Below are 18877 nucleotides of genomic sequence, written 5' to 3'. Positions count from 1 at the left end.
GGACCTGTCGCTGTTCTAAATGTCTTTGAGTGGTTACAATTTCCACTGCTTCAAATCTGTTAACTAACACGTTTTCATTTAAATATGTGTATGAGACTCCAACGTATTTACAAGTAGTAACCTCCAGGTCTGAAAAATTAATCCAGAATGGAAGTGCAAACAACTAACAGGAGCAGTTCCTCTGAAAGACACCAAGGCTGGTGCCAATTCCCGCAGTTAGAGCAACAAATACTGAGGCAGCAGTTTGAACAGGCTTGCCAAAGCTGGACACAGCGGAAGACTGAAAAGATGTTGCTGGTCTGATGACTGCTGTGACATTCAAATGGTAGGGTTAGAATTTGGTGTAAACGACATAAAAGAATGAACATCTTGCCTTGTATTAACATTTCAAGTTGCTGATAGCGGTGTGAGAGTGTGGAGAATATTTTCTAGGCATACTTTGAGCCAATTAGTACCAGCTTAGCATTGTTTAACCACCACAGCCCAGCTAATGCTGACCATGTCTATCACTTTATAACCACACTGTACCCATTTTTTGATGGCTGCTTCCAGCTCAAATCATCTCAAACTGGTTTCTTGAACATGAAGATGAGTTCACTGTACTCCAATAGAGCATCTTTGGGATGAGGTGGAACGGCAGATTCAAGTCAACAATTAATGAACATGACTTCATGACGCAGTTCTGTCAGCAACAGGGGTCATACCTGCTATAAACAAGGTGTACCTAACAAAGTGGCCAGTAATTGCATATATGCTGTTATGATGGATGTTTATAATAAATATTAACTGAGAGAGAAAAGATACACCAAAGCTACTCTAGGGTAATAACAAAACGAGGGAAATTAACAAACTACATCTAACTGTTTTGGATTCAGAACAATTATTTTCAGCCTTTTATAAGGATTAAAATTTATTTCTGGATTAATTTTGGCAGCTTGAACTAGTTAAAGAAGATGCTGCCTATCCTGACATTTACATGAAAAGTCAAAACTACTATTTAAACACAATGACGACAGACTCTAGGCAGACAATCCTGTAAAACATGGAAATATGAAGCATCTCTGATGGCTCAACACAGTAAGAAGAAGGGATGGAAATGATGTATAACTAGTTGAATACTGGAATCAGTGTTTTAAGCTGTGATGTAATAAACTAGTGCTGGGAAAATGAAAAAGAAAGATATTTTTTTTTGATATTGAACTTCACATACCCCATCTGCCTCCATTTGGGACTGCAATGGCCTTAAAAACCCTACACATATCTTCCCTACTTAAGTGCAGCCTTTTTTCTAATGGAATTACAATATCGGCATCTGGTCTCTGACTTCTCATCAATTGTGTGGGCGTCCTTTAGAGGACATTTCATCGGAATAAAGGCAAATACGGTGGTGCCTTTATCTGCAGAAATATGTGGCCTGTAGCCAGTGGGTGGGGCACCACATGCTCGCTCTCACTGTTAGATTGGATAGAAAAGTCTGCAGCAGGACAAGCGAATATTAATGACGTTTCTGAGTGTTTCGATTCCATCAAGAACAAAAACAAATCTTAGCTAACCAACACTCACTGGGTTTTAGTGGATTACTATATTTCACAGAAATATTACAGAAACAGTTTCTTTGGTACAATAATCCAGCTGTGCAGAAATCAGGGAGTCGGGAAGAAGCAGCTCATTAAATTCTGTGCTTGTTTAAGACTGAAGCACATATTATATTATCATAATACCAGAGCTGAACTGGATGACTCATTCCTCATTAAATTACTTCAGATGTTATTTAAAAAATATATATATTTTATGCAAGTGAAGCTGCTTGTGCTGCCACCTAAACCAATCATAACGTGGCCTCAAATGTTAAAGTAACCTTATGAGCAGAATCTGATATAAGAGACTATCAGTTATGGAGACAAAGATAAAGGCAAAAAAAAAAAACCTGTATTTAAATTAAATAAGCAAACTGATATGAATGAACCTTACATTTAGATAATACAAATCATCAGCAAGAATAATAAAAAACAAGCAAAAACAAATAATAAAACAAACCTCAGCTAACGTGGAAGCTACACTGCAAGGTGGTCTGTTTAATAAATAAAATCTGACAGGTCACATACAGGACCATTAACATCTCTGTAAACAGAACTCAGCTCCCACAAAGCTCCAAATGAAGAAAAACTGCATCTGCATGCAGAGAACTGTTTGTGGAGACATCCAGCATGTCGACGCACAGTGAGTGAATGATGAAGAACAAACCATAACGAGGGGCAGGGCTACTACACTGCATTGTGTCCATCAGGTAAAAAAAAAAAAGAAATCTGTTGGCTAATCTACACCATATCAATAACAGCTTCCTTAAGGTTTTAAAATGCACTGCAGCTGCATTTTAAAACATATCTACAAGCAATGCCAAAGAAACACGCAGGTATGAGTACAGAGGTACTATGAAGGTAGCTCACTTCTTACTGGAGTATATCACCATAGTGACTTAAACTGTAGAGCAAACCTGCTTCAGAGCAGGTTGTGTTTGAGATTACGGATCAACAAGTATGAAATCACCACTTAGCTACCAATCAGTTCTCTGGAAAACTGCTTTACAACAAGTACCTGAAAGATCCCTTTGGACTGCTGTGCCATGGATAGTGGGAGGATCTTTCCATTGATGAGCATCAGTAGTCTAATCAGTTTAGATTCTTAAATTCAACTTCATTCTTTGACTTTTCCCATTTGTCTGCAGAACAATTTCACAACATTTTGAATTCCTCTATAAACATTAATCTCGTTTTATTCTTTTGTCTGCAACGCTTGTCCCTAGCATGTCCTCATCCATGAAAGCATTTAATCTTATCTGAGCAATTCCTCTTGGTCTCCTGTATCACTGCTCATCATTCGACATGCTTTTCCCAGTATATCCACGGCCATTTTTGTATTTATGCTTGTATTTTCTCCCAGACTGGTAAACATCAACAGAGCTCAGCAAAAGAACTTTTAGTTCCTATTTGAACTTTATTAATACAAGTGTTTAACCTTTTCATGTTTATAGTTTTATCTTTCTTTGTAAAGTCAGCTGTTCTGCTGCTCTGTATGTGATTGGTCAGATGCCCCCAACGCCACCCCTTTCATGTAAACAGGCTAGTAGCTAAAATGGGAAACCCTGGGTTACCTTATAGAGTTGATAACTAGCGTCATGTGATCACTTAGTCTGATTGACAATGTTGGGATAAGTTAATCAAGATAACAGAAAGATTTCTTGAGTATGATGAACAATGAATTTAACTCCTAAATATGACTTCCTAACACAGAATGTGATGACGTCATACGCTTTGTACTTTGATGTGTGGTGATTGGAAGTGTCTGTGTGGTGCAGCCTGGACAGACCAGACCAGCTGCACCACACAGACACTTCAAACCTCACCCGAGGACAAAAAGCACAAGAACAACAACAAAAAAAGAAAGAAAACAAACCTTAGAAACATGCAGGGTTACAGGAGAAGCTAGTCGTGCAGAGGTGAGCCTGTGCGAGTCTGAATTTAACTCCTATTTATGACTTCCTACCAAAGAATGATGATGGGAGAATTTGGATTTATTTATTAACAGATTTATTACGCATTAGTTTTATGGGTCTGTTCCACTTAAGGTCAGATTGGTGTCTATGAACCAAAATGAGTTTCACACCAAGACTAAACTCGTGTCATGGTTTGCATTATGCAGTGGTTACAGTGGTGACACTTATTAGACTCTGAAGTCTGTGCACCAGTTTTTCAGGGTCCTATAGGTGCAATTGTTGCGACCACTGTAAATGTGACACCATCACAGAAAAATTGTATAAAATCAGAAGAAGAAAGAGAACTCTAATATGATGGCTGCACACCAGCTGGATCATTATAACAACATCACATCACATGAGTAACTTCAACATGACGAGACTTCAAGGACTCCAACAATGTTCATACAGTGAGGATAAATAATGTTTTTTATTATTTATTATAAAAAGGACACAATATAGATATATAAAATGCAACCAGAACTCCAATAACTAACATGTCCATTAATTTGACACGTTGGTTTATATATAATTTCTTTTTCTCTCTTAGCTTTTCAGCTCCACATTTTTGCCATTTCTTCCACACTCAACTCTTTTCTACAAGCTGAGCACACAGTGAAGGTAGGGGAGGGCTGGTGGCATTAAGAGATTTGATTGGGCAATCTAGGGGCCAGTTAGTTCTTTCCTTTGGTGAAAGTTGGGCTCTTCAATTCAGCATGGTACAACTCCAAAGATTCTGCAACATCAAACCCTCTGTCTGCTAATATTACATCCAGTTACAAGATGAGCTTCCCGACCCCCTGAACTACGGATGCCCTACATGACTGTTAGGACAACTTATGTATTGCAAGTATGCAGTACTAAGAATAACTTGATGTTTCTGACTTTGCATTATGAATTGTTTACCCACTGACAAACATTTCAAGTTCTACTAAATTAAAAAACAATTTGTGGTAACCTGATTATGATTCAAAAAGAATAATTAACAACACTTCTTGTAATGGTGTTAAAATCAGCCCAGCTTTTATTTTCATATGCAAAAAGTAAAAGGAAATCAGCCAACATACTGGACACACATAATTGTCAATATAATTGTTTATTGTTCAACACAATAAACAATTATACTGTCACCATGGTTACTGGTATTGAAAGCTTATTGATAATTTGTCCAAGTAAAGAATGCCCTCTCACAAATGTCATGTGACCACCTCATTGGCTTACAGAATCGTGATGTCACACACATTTAGAATCTTACCACCACTGTGATCCTTTGATCCTTTGATCCTAAAACCCTTAAATAGGGGTGAGACGCAAGAACTTTCAGTCCGTTATTCGCAGCATTTATGTGTGCAGCATTTAAACGTTCGCCAGAGAAGCCTTTTTTTTGGATCCTTTTCAGAGTCACTGTTAACAGATTCCAACATGTCTCCAAGAAAACAGAAAAAAAGAGAAAACGTAAAGCCCAGCGCTCCTCTTTGCAATCGAGAAGACGATACTCAACTGCAGAAGATGTGCTCGGAAGAAATGCATGAGCAAAATCTCATGAGCAATCACAATACGCGACACCCGCCCCAGTCAGAGTACACCAGTTACATCTGGGAAAGTTTTTTTAAACAACGAGCGGAGATTATCAAACTGAGAGAGCACTGTGAGAGAAGGACCGCCGAAGTAGATAGACTGTTCAAACAGCTTCTCGATAAGGAGGATATTCAAAAGGAGAAAGAAATGGAACTCCTAGATATGCGGGGGAGGAACTTTGAGCTCCAAGCAAAGCTTAATAAAGTACAAGAAAAACCAACAGAAGAAATCCTCCAACAGAAGAAAAACGAGAAAGAGAGGGAAAAAAAGATTCAGGAGCTGCAAGTAAAGCTGGATGAAGCTCTGCAAAAAAATCAAGAACTCCTCCAAGAGAAGAAACAACTGGTCATAAAACTCCAAGGCACTGAGATAAATCAAAAAGTGCTGAAAGGAAGGGTTGAGTTTCTTCAAAAGAAAGCGCAACAGACCATGAAAAAGGAAGATATGGATTGCAAGCTTCAGGACAGCGAGAAACACAAGGAAGCCTTGCAAATAAAGCTTGATGAAGCTCTGCAAAAAAATCAAGAACTCCTCCAAGAAAAAGAACAAATGGACATAAAGCAGCGCAAACTGCAAGGCATGGAGGAAAAGCACAAAGGACTTCAGGCAAAGCTTGAAAAAACACTGAACAAAAATAAAGAGTTGCTTCAAGAAAAAAAGCAACTAGAAATTAAACAGAAAGAAACGGACTCCAAGCTTGAAGGCGTGGAGGAAAAATACACCGCGCTGAAAATAAAGCTTGATAAAACAGTGCAAAGAAATAAGGATTTCCTACAAGACAAAGAACAGCATGACACGAAACAGAAAGATCTGGATTGTGAGCTGCAGAACATCAAGAAACACAACCAAGGTTTGCAAGTAATGCTTGATGAAGCTCTGCAAAAAAATAAAGAAATCCTTGAAGAGAAAGAAAAACTGGACATAAACCAGAGAGGCATGCAGGAAAAATACGGAGCGCAGCAGGTAAAGCTTGATGAAACGCTGCACAAATATCAAGAGCTGCTTCAAGACAAAGAACAACGGGAAATAAAGCAGAAAAAAGATAAACAAATTCTCCAGAACTTTGAGAGGAAAAACCAACAACTGCAAGACCGTTATAACAAACTGAACTCCAAAACAACTGAGCTGGAGGGGGAAAAGAAAAAAGTGCAAAAACAATGCTCAGAGATGCAGAGTAAGCTCAGTGACATGCTGAGAAAAAACACAGAACTGGAGAAACTTTCCAACAACTTGAAGTGCAAAAACACTGAGGTGCAGATGTTAAAGCAGCAACTAGAGAAAACAAGCAAAGACCTGCAGTGTACACTTCAAGAACTCGAGAGAAGTCAGCAGCTACAAGACGCACACAACAAATTACAACACAGTTATACAGAGATGCACGAGGCAAAGCTTATGCAGGAGGCCAAATGTAAAGAACTGAAAGAAAGGCTCGAAGAAAAACAAGCCAAATTAGAAGAAGTGGAGACAACATGCAGGAAACTCGAGAAGGAAAATACACAAACAATTGATGAGTTACGAACCCTCATCCTAGAGAAAAAAGTGCTCGTGGAAAAGATGATGGAAAAGAAGAAAAAACGCTTCCGCTTCTTCTGGAGAAAGAGCACTCCTGCTTTTTCTACTTTTTCTACTTTTCCTTCTGCTGATGTCACCCCGTCTTCCTCCTCCACCGTTGCATCGTAATTTTCACCTTAACTCCTAACACCTGTCCCATCTCCCCCCCCCCCACCCCCCCCCCCCCCTTTCTCTTTCACCCTCACCCCCCAACCAGTCCCGACAGTTGACTGCCCCCTCTAGAGCCTGGTTCTGTCATAGGTTTCTTCCTTTAAAGGGAGTTGTTCCTATCCACTGTCGCACCCAGTGCTTGCTCAGAGGGCATAGTTGGGGTTCTCTCTCCTCTATCTCTTTCCTCCTTTCTATCCCTTTCCTTTACCCTCTTCTTTACCCCCCACCCCTCCCCCCTTTTCTATTCCCCCGCTTTTCTATTTCCTTAATAATTTAATAATAAACACAATTGGCTACATTTTAAATGTGTCTGATCAACGTCTTCATTCAAGAATGAATTGTCTTTCTCACGGAGTCATGTGTATTTTGTGTTTTCCTCGGGCTGGTGATCCCCGCGGTCGTTCAGCCCCGGAGTCCAGAGTTTTAGTGTTTTAATCACATTTAGTGTTACATTTCAGATCACCACAATAGGATATCCATAATTTAGGATTCAGGCATTTGTTTTAGTTCAATATCGTAATCATTCTATGACTGAGTAGTTTACAGAACCTTCAGTCTGCAGCAATAACTTCTGTTGGAGCTATTTGTTCTTATTTTTTATTATTTTGAAATTAGTTAAAGTTTGTTGTTAGTTTACTTATATTTTGGGGTTTATTTACAAGTTTATTTGTAGGTTAATATTTCTTTCAATGTTTTGTTTGTTTGATGTTACCTTGTTAAATTAGTCAGTAAAAGCTGTAGGGCCATTTTGTTTCTATAAATAAAGACACTGGTATAGGACCAGCATGCACTGGGGTGAGCCTATGGTTTTTTACTAGAGCAGGAGAAGCAGCAGGAAGTAACTAAAAATGGATCTTGTTATTGCTTGCCAAACTGGATAAAATAAACCATAAAAACGCAACTTTAAAGTTTGGACAGTGGACTTCTTTTGCCTGCGTACGAAATATTATCTCAGTGCAGCAGTGGCTTGTGGACTTTTAATTGTGGGATGTTTGGTTTGTCAAACAAAAGGAATTGCCACTACAAAAAGTAAAAAACCTGCCCGTGGACAAAGGAATAATCCTTCATTAATGGATATGTTGGATATATGGATTTCAAGGATCACCGTCGAACTCGAATAAAAGTTACTGGATCGTCTGTAAGTACTCCAGACGGATTTGATGTTGAAGCCTGGATCAACATGTCACTCGTTCATCAAAGCTGGTGAGTGACAATATTGTTTAAGCCGTAAAGGAAAACGGTGAAGCTATTGGAGTTTAAAGACATTATTTCACTACAAAGACTGATGAACTGAGTTTTGATGTACTAAATTTGTGCATAATAGGATCACTAATTGAAACATGCCAACGCCCTCTGTGGAAATGTTTGTTCACTGCAATCATGTTTGCGCTTTATGCTATGGATTCTCAGTGTGCTGTGCATCTTTATAATGTTTGAAATAATCCAAGAGGACAATAAAAATGTCGGATATTAAGAGTAAACAAGAGAGTAAACAAGAGGATGACACTCAGATGCAAGCAGAGAAAAGAAGCATCAAATTTACGCCAAAAGGTTTGGATTTGTATATAAAGACATGCCAAGAAAAGCGGAGTTCAATGTGTAAGCAAGCATCTAAGTACATGGGGAAAACTTCTGCTTTAATGACCTCACATGAGAAGGTTAAGGAAGTGTCTTCTGAATTTGGGAAGTTTATTAAATGCTATCAAGATGCAAACGCTTTGCAAGAATCCTTTTTAAGTTTGCCACTGCCAGAAGATGAAGTGAAAAGGCAAAGCGCACATTTTCAGTCTAAGGTGACAGCATTCTCTGTTTTTATGGACAAAGTAAAGGTTTGGTTGCAGCAAGCAGGCGAGCCGTATACTGAACAAAGCAATACTGCTCTTAATGATCAAGCTGTTGAAAGTTTGGATGAAATAAATCCTGAAGACAGTGTCTCTAATATCTCAAGTGTAAAGCCACCTTCGAAAACATTGTCACAGCAAAGTCGAATTTCATCAACATCTTCCGCACGCATTAAAGCTGCGGCTGACAAGGCAGCGCTCATGGAGCGACTCGCTGCATTAAAGAAAAACATTCTATTGAAGCGCAAGAGGAAAAACTGAGAAAAGAAAAGGAGAAATTATCCTTGGAAACAGAGTTGGCAGCAACTAAGGCAAAGCTTCGTGTCTTAAAAATAAACTCAGTTTGTAGCTCTGAGCGTTCTGATGGAATGAACTCTTATTTTGAAAGAGGGCACGTACAAGAAGCGCCTAATTTAAATCCTTGTGCTGATACATTTGTTCCGGCAGAAAGAGATTACTCTGGTACAAATTCTGCATCTGAATCACAAGTAATCATACCTAGACAAAGTCAAAACCAACATCAGGTGGATGAGGTGATGGTAAAAGTTGATGATTCAGCTCAAGTGACGCAGCAAACACAGCCTCAGTCTCCTACTTTGACTGAGAATTGCACGAAGGAGATTGTCAATATTATGCAAAAACAAAATGACATCACTACTTTGCTTGTAAAACAAAACTTATCTTCTGTCCTTCCAGCTAGAAACATCCCTATGTTTGATGGAGACCCTTTACAGTACAGATCATTTATGAATGCCTTTGAAAATGGAGTGGAAGCTAAAACTGATAACTGGAGCGACTGTTTGCATTTTTTAGAGCAGTTCACTAGGGGGCAGCCTAAAGACTTGGTGCATAGTTGTCAGCATTTACCTCCTGAGCAGGGCTATTCCACAGCCAAATGTCTTCTTGAAGAACATTTTGGGAACGGAAATAAAATTGCCTCTGCATATATGGAGAGGATTGTGAGTTGGGCACCTATTAAAAGTGAGGATGTGAAAGGTCTACAGTCATTCTCTCTTTTTCTTCAAGGATGTTCGAATCTAACACAGCAAGTTGTTTATATGAAGGAGTTGGATTTGCCCTCAAATATGAGAATGATTGTTATGAAACTTCCATACAAATTGAGGGAAAAATGGAGAGTTGTTGCCTATGAACTGCAGGAACAAAATGGTCACAGAGCAGTGTTCACTGATCTGGTTGCCTTCATAATAAAACAGGTGAAAGTAGCATAAGATCCAGTGTTTGGCAACATCCAAGACTCACAATCTGGAAGCAGCTTTAAAGTTTCAAGTTCCACCAAGCAAAGAAAAAAGGGAAGTAGTTTTGCCACTAATGTCAGTACGGTTCCAGGAGTCAAAACTCAATCAACTGGAAGCAGAACAAATTCCACTGTTCTGCATAGTTGTTTGTTTTGTTCACACAGCAGTCATTTACTAGAGAATTGTAAGCAGTTTAAAGCTAAAATGCATCGAGATAAGCTAAATTTTATCAAGGAAAGGGGAATTTGTTTTGGTTGTTTAAAAGTTGGTCACATAAGCAAAGACTGTAGGAGTCGTTTGAGACACAGCAGCTGAGCAAATGATCATTTCATGCTGAAGACATCCTCAGACAGAATTAAATACATACATAAACACAGCCTGGTGCCAATAACACAGCTAATGACACTGCTGTATCACTGGCTTTACTGATTAAAGACCATATCTGAAGGAAATCTTTGAACACAACAGAAAGTGACCTTTTAAACCTGCGACACTGATGCTGCATTCAAGGACCATTAAAAACATCTGAAAGGACTTAAGAACATCAAGAAAATGTGACTTGTTTCTCTGTAATGAAGCTGTTTTAGTGAAGAAAGTTGAAAGGTCACAGAGCGACTGCTGAATCTTCTGCTCTAAACATGAACTCTGAACTTTGTGATGCTTCAGGAGGAAAACTGCTTCAGTTATTCTCTCAGATTAGTTTCATATTTTCTGCATCAGATTTGAGTGAGATCCTGGAATGAAGACAAAAGAAAAGACTTTGTTCAAAGTTTGATTTATAGTCAAACCTTCCAGTTTATTCACACAATAAAACATCAACACAATATATGAATTCATTCATTAAAATCACAGTTTTTCCTCATTTGTTTGATGATTTTGACAAAAACAAACACAAACACACACACATGGTCTGCCATACTCATAAAGAGAAATGTTGACATTTTTCAATACAAATATTCCAGAAACATTTAGAGGATAGAGAAGTTTACATTTTCATGTGGAGAAATATTTTAGTAAATCAAAATGATGATGAGCAGTGATAGCCTCCATAAACAGTCACAGGAAATATCTCCTTTAAAAACTCAGAAACATCAAGAGAACAACTAGAAGATGTGGAGGTACCACCCATAATGTTTGACTGACAGCTGATCTCTGTGCAGAAATGATGGAGAGAAAATAAAATGAAACTAAAATACAGATTTAAACCCACAATATGAAAGACTTCAGTCTATTTCACTTTAATCAACTCAGCTGTGTCTCCATAATTTTGAAGCCAAAGTCCAGCATAGAGCGGCTGAGTGAATGTGGTCTGGACTCTGTGGAGGAGAGTCATGGTTTCAGAGACGCTGTAGAAGGACAAAATACCTGCTCTGTGATCCAGGTACACTCCTACTCTGGAGGAACGAGGACCTGAGACAGGAGTTTCAATGTTGTTGTACCGAAATGTATAACTGTTGTTGTTACAATCTAATGACCAAGATTTGGCATTATGTCCAAACCAGCATTCATTACCCCATCCTTTTCTGCTGATATTCTTGTATGCGACTGCTACATCAACTCCTTCCCCTCTCCACTCCACCTCCCAGTAACAAGTCCAGTCCAACACGTTCTCACTCCCAACTCGTCAAACGTGTGACGCATGTCCAGGCTCCCTCTGCTTCACTTATGGACGCGCAGGGTACCCCCCTCGCGTCGGGAATTGACGTGAAGGGTCCTCCGATTGAAGAGATTGCCGCGGAAGTGCCTGTTGTCGGTATATTTAGACATTTTCCAAATCACATTGTAGTGACGTATACAGAACACAATAAATTATATAATGTAAACAACTACCTGAAAAACAGGTAGAACGATACTTTTGTATCGTTTATTGCATTTATGGAGGGAGTGGTGTATGCTGGGTAATGGCACAGCTAGCTACTGGGTGACTTTATTCACCCGCTTCGACCACCACTGAACAAGACACACAAGCTGAAACGTCAAGACTGGGCCAAGAAATATCTCAAGACTGATTTTTCTAAGGTTTTATGGACTGATGAAATGAGAGTGAGTCTTGATGGGCCAGATGGATGGGCCCGTGGCTGGATTGGTAAAGGCAGAGAGCTCCAGTCCGACTCAGACGCCAGCAAGGTGGAGGTGGAGTACTGGTTTGGGCTGGTATCATCAAAGATGAGCTTGTGGGGCCTTTTCAGGTTGAGGATGGAGTCAAGCTCAACTCCCAGTCCTACTGCCAGTTTCTGGAAGACACCTTCTTCAAGCAGTGGTACAGGAAGAAGTCTGCATCCTTCAAGAAAAACATGATTTTCATGCAGGACAATGCTCCATCACACGCGTCCAAGTACTCCACAGCGTGGCTGGCAAGAAAGGGTATAAAAGAAGAAAAACTAATGACATGGCCTCCTTGTTCACCTGATCTGAACCCCATTGAGAACCTGTGGTCCATCATCAAATGTGAGATTTACAAGGAGGGAAAACAGTACACCTCTCTGAACGGTGTCTGGGAGGCTGTGGTTGCTGCTGCACGCAATGTTGATGGTGAACAGATCAAAACACTGACAGAATCCATGGATGGCAGGCTTTTGAGTGTCCTTGCAAAGAAAGGTGGCTATATTGGTCGCTGATTTGTTTTTGTTTTGTTTTTGAATGTCAGAAATGTATATTTGTGAATGTGGAGATGTTATATTGGTTTCACTGGTGAAAATAAATAATTGAAATGGGTATATATTTGTTTTTTGGTAAGTTGCCTAATAATTATACACAGTAATAGTCACCTGCACACACAGATATCCCCCTAAAATAGCTAAAACTAAAAACAAACTAAAAACTACTCCCAAAAACATTCAGCTTTGATATTAATGAGTTTTTTGGGTTCATTGAGAACATGGTTGTTGTTCAATAATAAAATTATTCCTCAAAAATACAACTTGCCTAATAATTCTGCACTCCCTGTATGTGTATATGTGTATATATGGTGTATTTATGGTTATATCCTTACTCTCATTCCCCTTAATGTATCTGTAACATGCAACTTCTTTCAGTGCTTTGCTACTGGAAACTGAATTTCCCGGAGGAACCCACCCAAGGGATTAATAAAGTTTCATCTAATCTAATCTAATCTAATCTAATCTAATCTAATCTAATCTAATCTAGTCTAATCTAATACCAATTCTATGTGCAATAACTCAACTGTATATACATAACACTATTTATTACATATTACTTACGGCTTGTATATTGTACATTTTATATATATATATGTTTTTCCCTATGTTAATACTGTCCATATGTACATAGCGCTGCAGAACTGTACCCCCCCCCAGCATGTTTACACTGAGTAGGAGATGCTCTGTATGTCATTGTACAACTGTATAGTGACAATAAAGGCATTCTATTCTATTCTATTCTATATTTTTAAAAAAAACAACTATCTATCATGTACAAACTCTTTACATGAATAAACCTGAAACCAATTGTTCTGCTGGGGAAGTTTTGTAAGCGGTACGAAGTTTAAAAAACAACATTCACCTGAGGGAGGCCCCCAGGAGCTCAGGTCTGACTGGTTTCAGCGACCAGAAACTGGAATGTACGGTGAGCAAACTGTGTTAAAATGCAGTGACTGATAAAAGACGGATGAGCACCATCACCATCACAATTAGTTGATCAATATTCTCAATAATATAACAAAAGGCTTTCTCACAGACTGTATTATAATACAAATACAAACCACACATGGATTATTGCATGGTCCTGAAGCCAGCAGCGCCCTTGGTCATGAGATTTGTTTTAAATGTTTGCTGTATTATTGTTTTTAAATCATTGGAGTATACAGATTTTAAAAGTGTTTTATGATTACAATAGTTCGTAAAGTAGCAGAAGTATTCACACATCACAGTGACGGAGGTTAAAGGTTAATTATCAACCTTCTGTGGAGGATATAAGGTGCTTGTTGTGCATTACGTTCAACATTTTCCTAATGTACCTTCAAACAGCTAATACCGCTTGAGCATTCCTGTCTGTGCCTAATGTCAAGTCATAGTCATGTAGTTTCTCTTTTCAAGTTCTTCTTGATGAAAATCACACTTTAACCTTTGACTTTCATAAATGATGTGACAGACTTAACACCATGTTAAGTCTATTTGGCAAATTCTGATCAATTATGAAGGATTATCCAGAATATTCTGACCGGCTACCTTTGATAACGCAGAAACAGAAATCTTGAGTTGTGGTATCAGGGTGCTCAGCCCACAGATATTGAACTTCACATACCCCATCTGCCTCCATTTGGGACTGCAATGGCCTTAAAAACCCTACACATATCTTCCCTACTTAAGTGCAGCCTTTTTTCTAATGGAATTACAATATCGGCATCTGGTCTCTGACTTCTCATCAATTGTGTGGGCGTCCTTTAGAGGACATTTCATCGGAATAAAGGCAAATACGGTGGTGCCTTTATCTGCAGAAATATGTGGCCTGTAGCCAGTGGGTGGGGCACCACATGCTCGCTCTCACTGTTAGATTGGATAGAAAAGTCTGCAGCAGGACAAGCGAATATTAATGACGTTTCTGAGTGTTTCGATTCCATCAAGAACAAAAACAAATCTTAGCTAACCAACACTCACTGGGTTTTAGTGGATTACTATATTTCACAGAAATATTACAGAAACAGTTTCTTTGGTACAATAATCCAGCTGTGCAGAAATCAGGGAGTCGGGAAGAAGCAGCTCATTAAATTCTGTGCTTGTTTAAGACTGAAGCACATATTATATTATCATAATACCAGAGCTGAACTGGATGACTCATTCCTCATTAAATTACTTCAGATGTTATTTAAAAAATATGTATATTTTATGCAAGTGAAGCTGCTTGTGCTGCCACCTAAACCAATCATAACGTGGCCTCAAATGTTAAAGTAACCTTATGAGCAGAATCTGATATAAGAGACTATCAGTTATGGAGACAAAGATAAAGGCAAAAAAAAAAACTGTATTTAAATTAAATAAGCAAACTGATATGAATGAACCTTACATTTAGATAATACAAATCATCAGCAAGAATAATAAAAACCAAGCAAAAACAAATAATAAAACAAACCTCAGCTAACGTGGAAGCTACACTGCAAGGTGGTCTGTTTAATAAATAAAATCTGACAGGTCACATACAGGACCATTAACATCTCTGTAAACAGAACTCAGCTCCCACAAAGCTCCAAATGAAGAAAAACTGCCTCTGCATGCAGAGAACTGTTTGTGGAGACATCCAGCATGTCGACGCACAGTGAGTGAATGATGAAGAACAAACCATAACGAGGGGCAGGGCTACTACACTGCATTGTGTCCATCAGGTAAAAAAAAAAAGAAATCTGTTGGCTAATCTACACCATATCAATAACAGCTTCCTTAAGGTTTTAAAATGCACTGCAGCTGCATTTTAAAACATATCTACAAGCAATGCCAAAGAAACACACAGGTATGAGTACAGAGGTACTATGAAGGTAGCTCACTTCTTACTGGAGTATATCACCATAGTGACTTAAACTGTAGAGCAAACCTGCTTCAGAGCAGGTTGTGTTTGAGATTACGGATCAACAAGTATGAAATCACCACTTAGCTACCAATCAGTTCTCTGGAAAACTGCTTTACAACAAGTACCTGAAAGATCCCTTTGGACTGCTGTGCCATGGATAGTGGGAGGATCTTTCCATTGATGAGCATCAGTAGTCTAATCAGTTTAGATTCTTAAATTCAACTTCATTCTTTGACTTTTCCCATTTGTCTGCAGAACAATTTCACAACATTTTGAATTCCTCTATAAACATTAATCTCGTTTTTTTCTTTTGTCTGCAACGCTTGTCCCTAGCATGTCCTCGTCCATGAAAGCATTTAATCTTATCTGAGCAATTCCTCTTGGTCTCCTGTATCACTGCTCATCATTCGACATGCTTTTCCCAGTATATCCACGGCCATTTTTGTATTTATGCTTGTATTTTCTCCCAGACTGGTAAACATCAACAGAGCTCAGCAAAAGAACTTTTAGTTCCTATTTGAACTTTATTAATACAAGTGTTTAACCTTTTCATGTTTATAGTTTTATCTTTCTTTGTAAAGTCAGCTGTTCTGCTGCTCTGTATGTGATTGGTCAGATGCCCCCAACGCCACCCCTTTCATGTAAACAGGCTAGTAGCTAAAATGGGAAACCCTGGGTTACCTTATAGAGTTGATAACTAGCGTCATGTGATCACTTAGTCTGATTGACAATGTTGGGATAAGTTAATCAAGATAACAGAAAGATTTCTTGAGTATGATGAACAATGAATTTAACTCCTAAATATGACTTCCTAACACAGAATGTGATGACGTCATACGCTTTGTACTTTGATGTGTGGTGATTGGAAGTGTCTGTGTGGTGCAGCCTGGACAGACCAGACCAGCTGCACCACACAGACACTTCAAACCTCACCCGAGGACAAAAAGCACAAGAACAACAACAAAAAAAGAAAGAAAACAAACCTTAGAAACATGCAGGGTTACAGGAGAAGCCAGTCGTGCAGAGGTGAGCCTGTGCGAGTCTGAATTTAACTCCTATTTATGACTTCCTACCAAAGAATGATGATGGGAGAATTTGGATTTATTTATTAACAGATTTATTACGCATTAGTTTTATGGGTCTGTTCCACTTAAGGTCAGATTGGTGTCTATGAACCAAAATGAGTTTCACACCAAGACTAAACTCGTGTCATGGTTTGCATTATGCAGTGGTTACAGTGGTGACACTTATTAGACTCTGAAGTCTGTGCACCAGTTTTTCAGGGTCCTATAGGTGCAATTGTTGCGACCACTGTAAATGTGACACCATCACAGAAAAATTGTATAAAATCAGAAGAAGAAAGAGAACTCTAATATGATGGCTGCACACCAGCTGGATCATTATAACAACATCACATCACATGAGTAACTTCAACATGACGAGACTTCAAGGACTCCAACAATGTTCATACAGTGAGGATAAATAATGTTTTTTATTATTTATTATAAAAAGGACACAATATAGATATATAAAATGCAGCCAGAACTCCAATAACTAACATGTCCATTAATTTGACACGTTGGTTTATATATAATTTCTTTTTCTCTCTTAGCTTTTCAGCTCCACATTTTTGCCATTTCTTCCACACTCAACTCTTTTCTACAAGCTGAGCACACAGTGAAGGTAGGGGAGGGCTGGTGGCATTAAGAGATTTGATTGGGCAATCTAGGGGCCAGTTAGTTCTTTCCTTTGGTGAAAGTTGGGCTCTTCAATTCAGCATGGTACAACTCCAAAGATTCTGCAACATCAAACCCTCTGTCTGCTAATATTACATCCAGTTACAAGATGAGCTTCCCGACCCCCTGAACTACGGATGCCCTACATGACTGTTAGGACAACTTATGTATTGCAAGTATGCAGTACTAAGAATAACTTGATGTTTCTGACTTTGCATTATGAATTGTTTACCCACTGACAAACATTTCAAGTTCTACTAAATTAAAAAACAATTTGTGGTAACCTGATTATGATTCAAAAAGAATAATTAACAACACTTCTTGTAATGGTGTTAAAATCAGCCCAGCTTTTATTTTCATATGCAAAAAGTAAAAGAAAATCAGCCAACATACTGGACACACATAATTGTCAATATAATTGTTTATTGTTCAACACAATAAACAATTATACTGTCACCATGGTTACTGGTATTGAAAGCTTATTGATAATTTGTCCAAGTAAAGAATGCCCTCTCACAAATGTCATGTGACCACCTCATTGGCTTACAGAATCGTGATGTCACACACATTTAGAATCTTACCACCACTGTGATCCTTTGATCCTTTGATCCTAAAACCCTTAAATAGGGGTGAGACGCAAGAACTTTCAGTCCGTTATTCGCAGCATTTATGTGTGCAGCATTTAAACGTTCGCCAGAGAAGCCTTTTTTTTGGATCCTTTTCAGAGTCACTGTTAACAGATTCCAACATGTCTCCAAGAAAACAGAAAAAAAGAGAAAACGTAAAGCCCAGCGCTCCTCTTTGCAATCGAGAAGACGATACTCAACTGCAGAAGATGTGCTCGGAAGAAATGCATGAGCAAAATCTCATGAGCAATCACAATACGCGACACCCGCCCCAGTCAGAGTACACCAGTTACATCTGGGAAAGTTTTTTTAAACAACGAGCGGAGATTATCAAACTGAGAGAGCACTGTGAGAGAAGGACCGCCGAAGTAGATAGACTGTTCAAACAGCTTCTTGATAAGGAGGATATTCAAAAGGAGAAAGAAATGGAACTCCTAGATATGCGGGGGAGGAACTTTGAGCTCCAAGCAAAGCTTAATAAAGTACAAGAAAAACCAACAGAAGAAATCCTCCAACAGAAGAAAAACGAGAAAGAGAGGGAAAAAAAGATTCAGGAGCTGCAAGTAAAGCTGGATGAAGCTCTGCAAAAAAATCAAGAACTCCTCCAAGAGAAGAAACAACTGGTCATAAAACTCCAAGGCACTGAGATAAATCAAAAAGTGCTGAAAGGAAGGGTTGAGTTTCTTCAAAAGAAAGCGCAACAGACCATGAAAAAGGAAGATATGGATTGCAAGCTTCAGGACAGCGAGAAACACAAGGAAGCCTTGCAAATAAAGCTTGATGAAGCTCTGCAAAAAAATCAAGAACTCCTCCAAGAAAAAGAACAAATGGACATAAAGAAGCGCAAACTGCAAGGCATGGAGGAAAAGCACAAAGGACTTCAGGCAAAGCTTGAAAAAACACTGAACAAAAATAAAGAGTTGCTTCAAGAAAAAAAGCAACTAGAAATTAAACAGAAAGAAACGGACTCCAAGCTTGAAGGCGTGGAGGAAAAATACACCGCGCTGAAAATAAAGCTTGATAAAACAGTGCAAAGAAATAAGGATTTCCTACAAGACAAAGAACA

The 18877-nt window shown here is 38.7% G+C and overlaps 1 pseudogene; it reads left to right on the top strand.

Annotated features, from left to right (window-relative positions):
* Nucleotides 1-7562: 7562 nt before the first annotated feature.
* Nucleotides 7563-9714, top strand: LOC146368856 (uncharacterized; annotated as a pseudogene).
* The last annotated feature ends 9163 nt before the right edge of the window (nucleotides 9715-18877 follow it).

The sequence above is a fragment of the Perissodus microlepis genome, chromosome 18 (genome assembly GCF_051167445.1).
Source record: "Perissodus microlepis isolate ML-2025 ecotype Zambia chromosome 18, ASM5116744v1, whole genome shotgun sequence".
Classification (NCBI taxonomy): domain Eukaryota; kingdom Metazoa; phylum Chordata; class Actinopteri; order Cichliformes; family Cichlidae; genus Perissodus; species Perissodus microlepis.
Note: the sequence above shows the minus strand (reverse complement) of the source record. Positions and strands in the feature narration are given on the sequence as shown.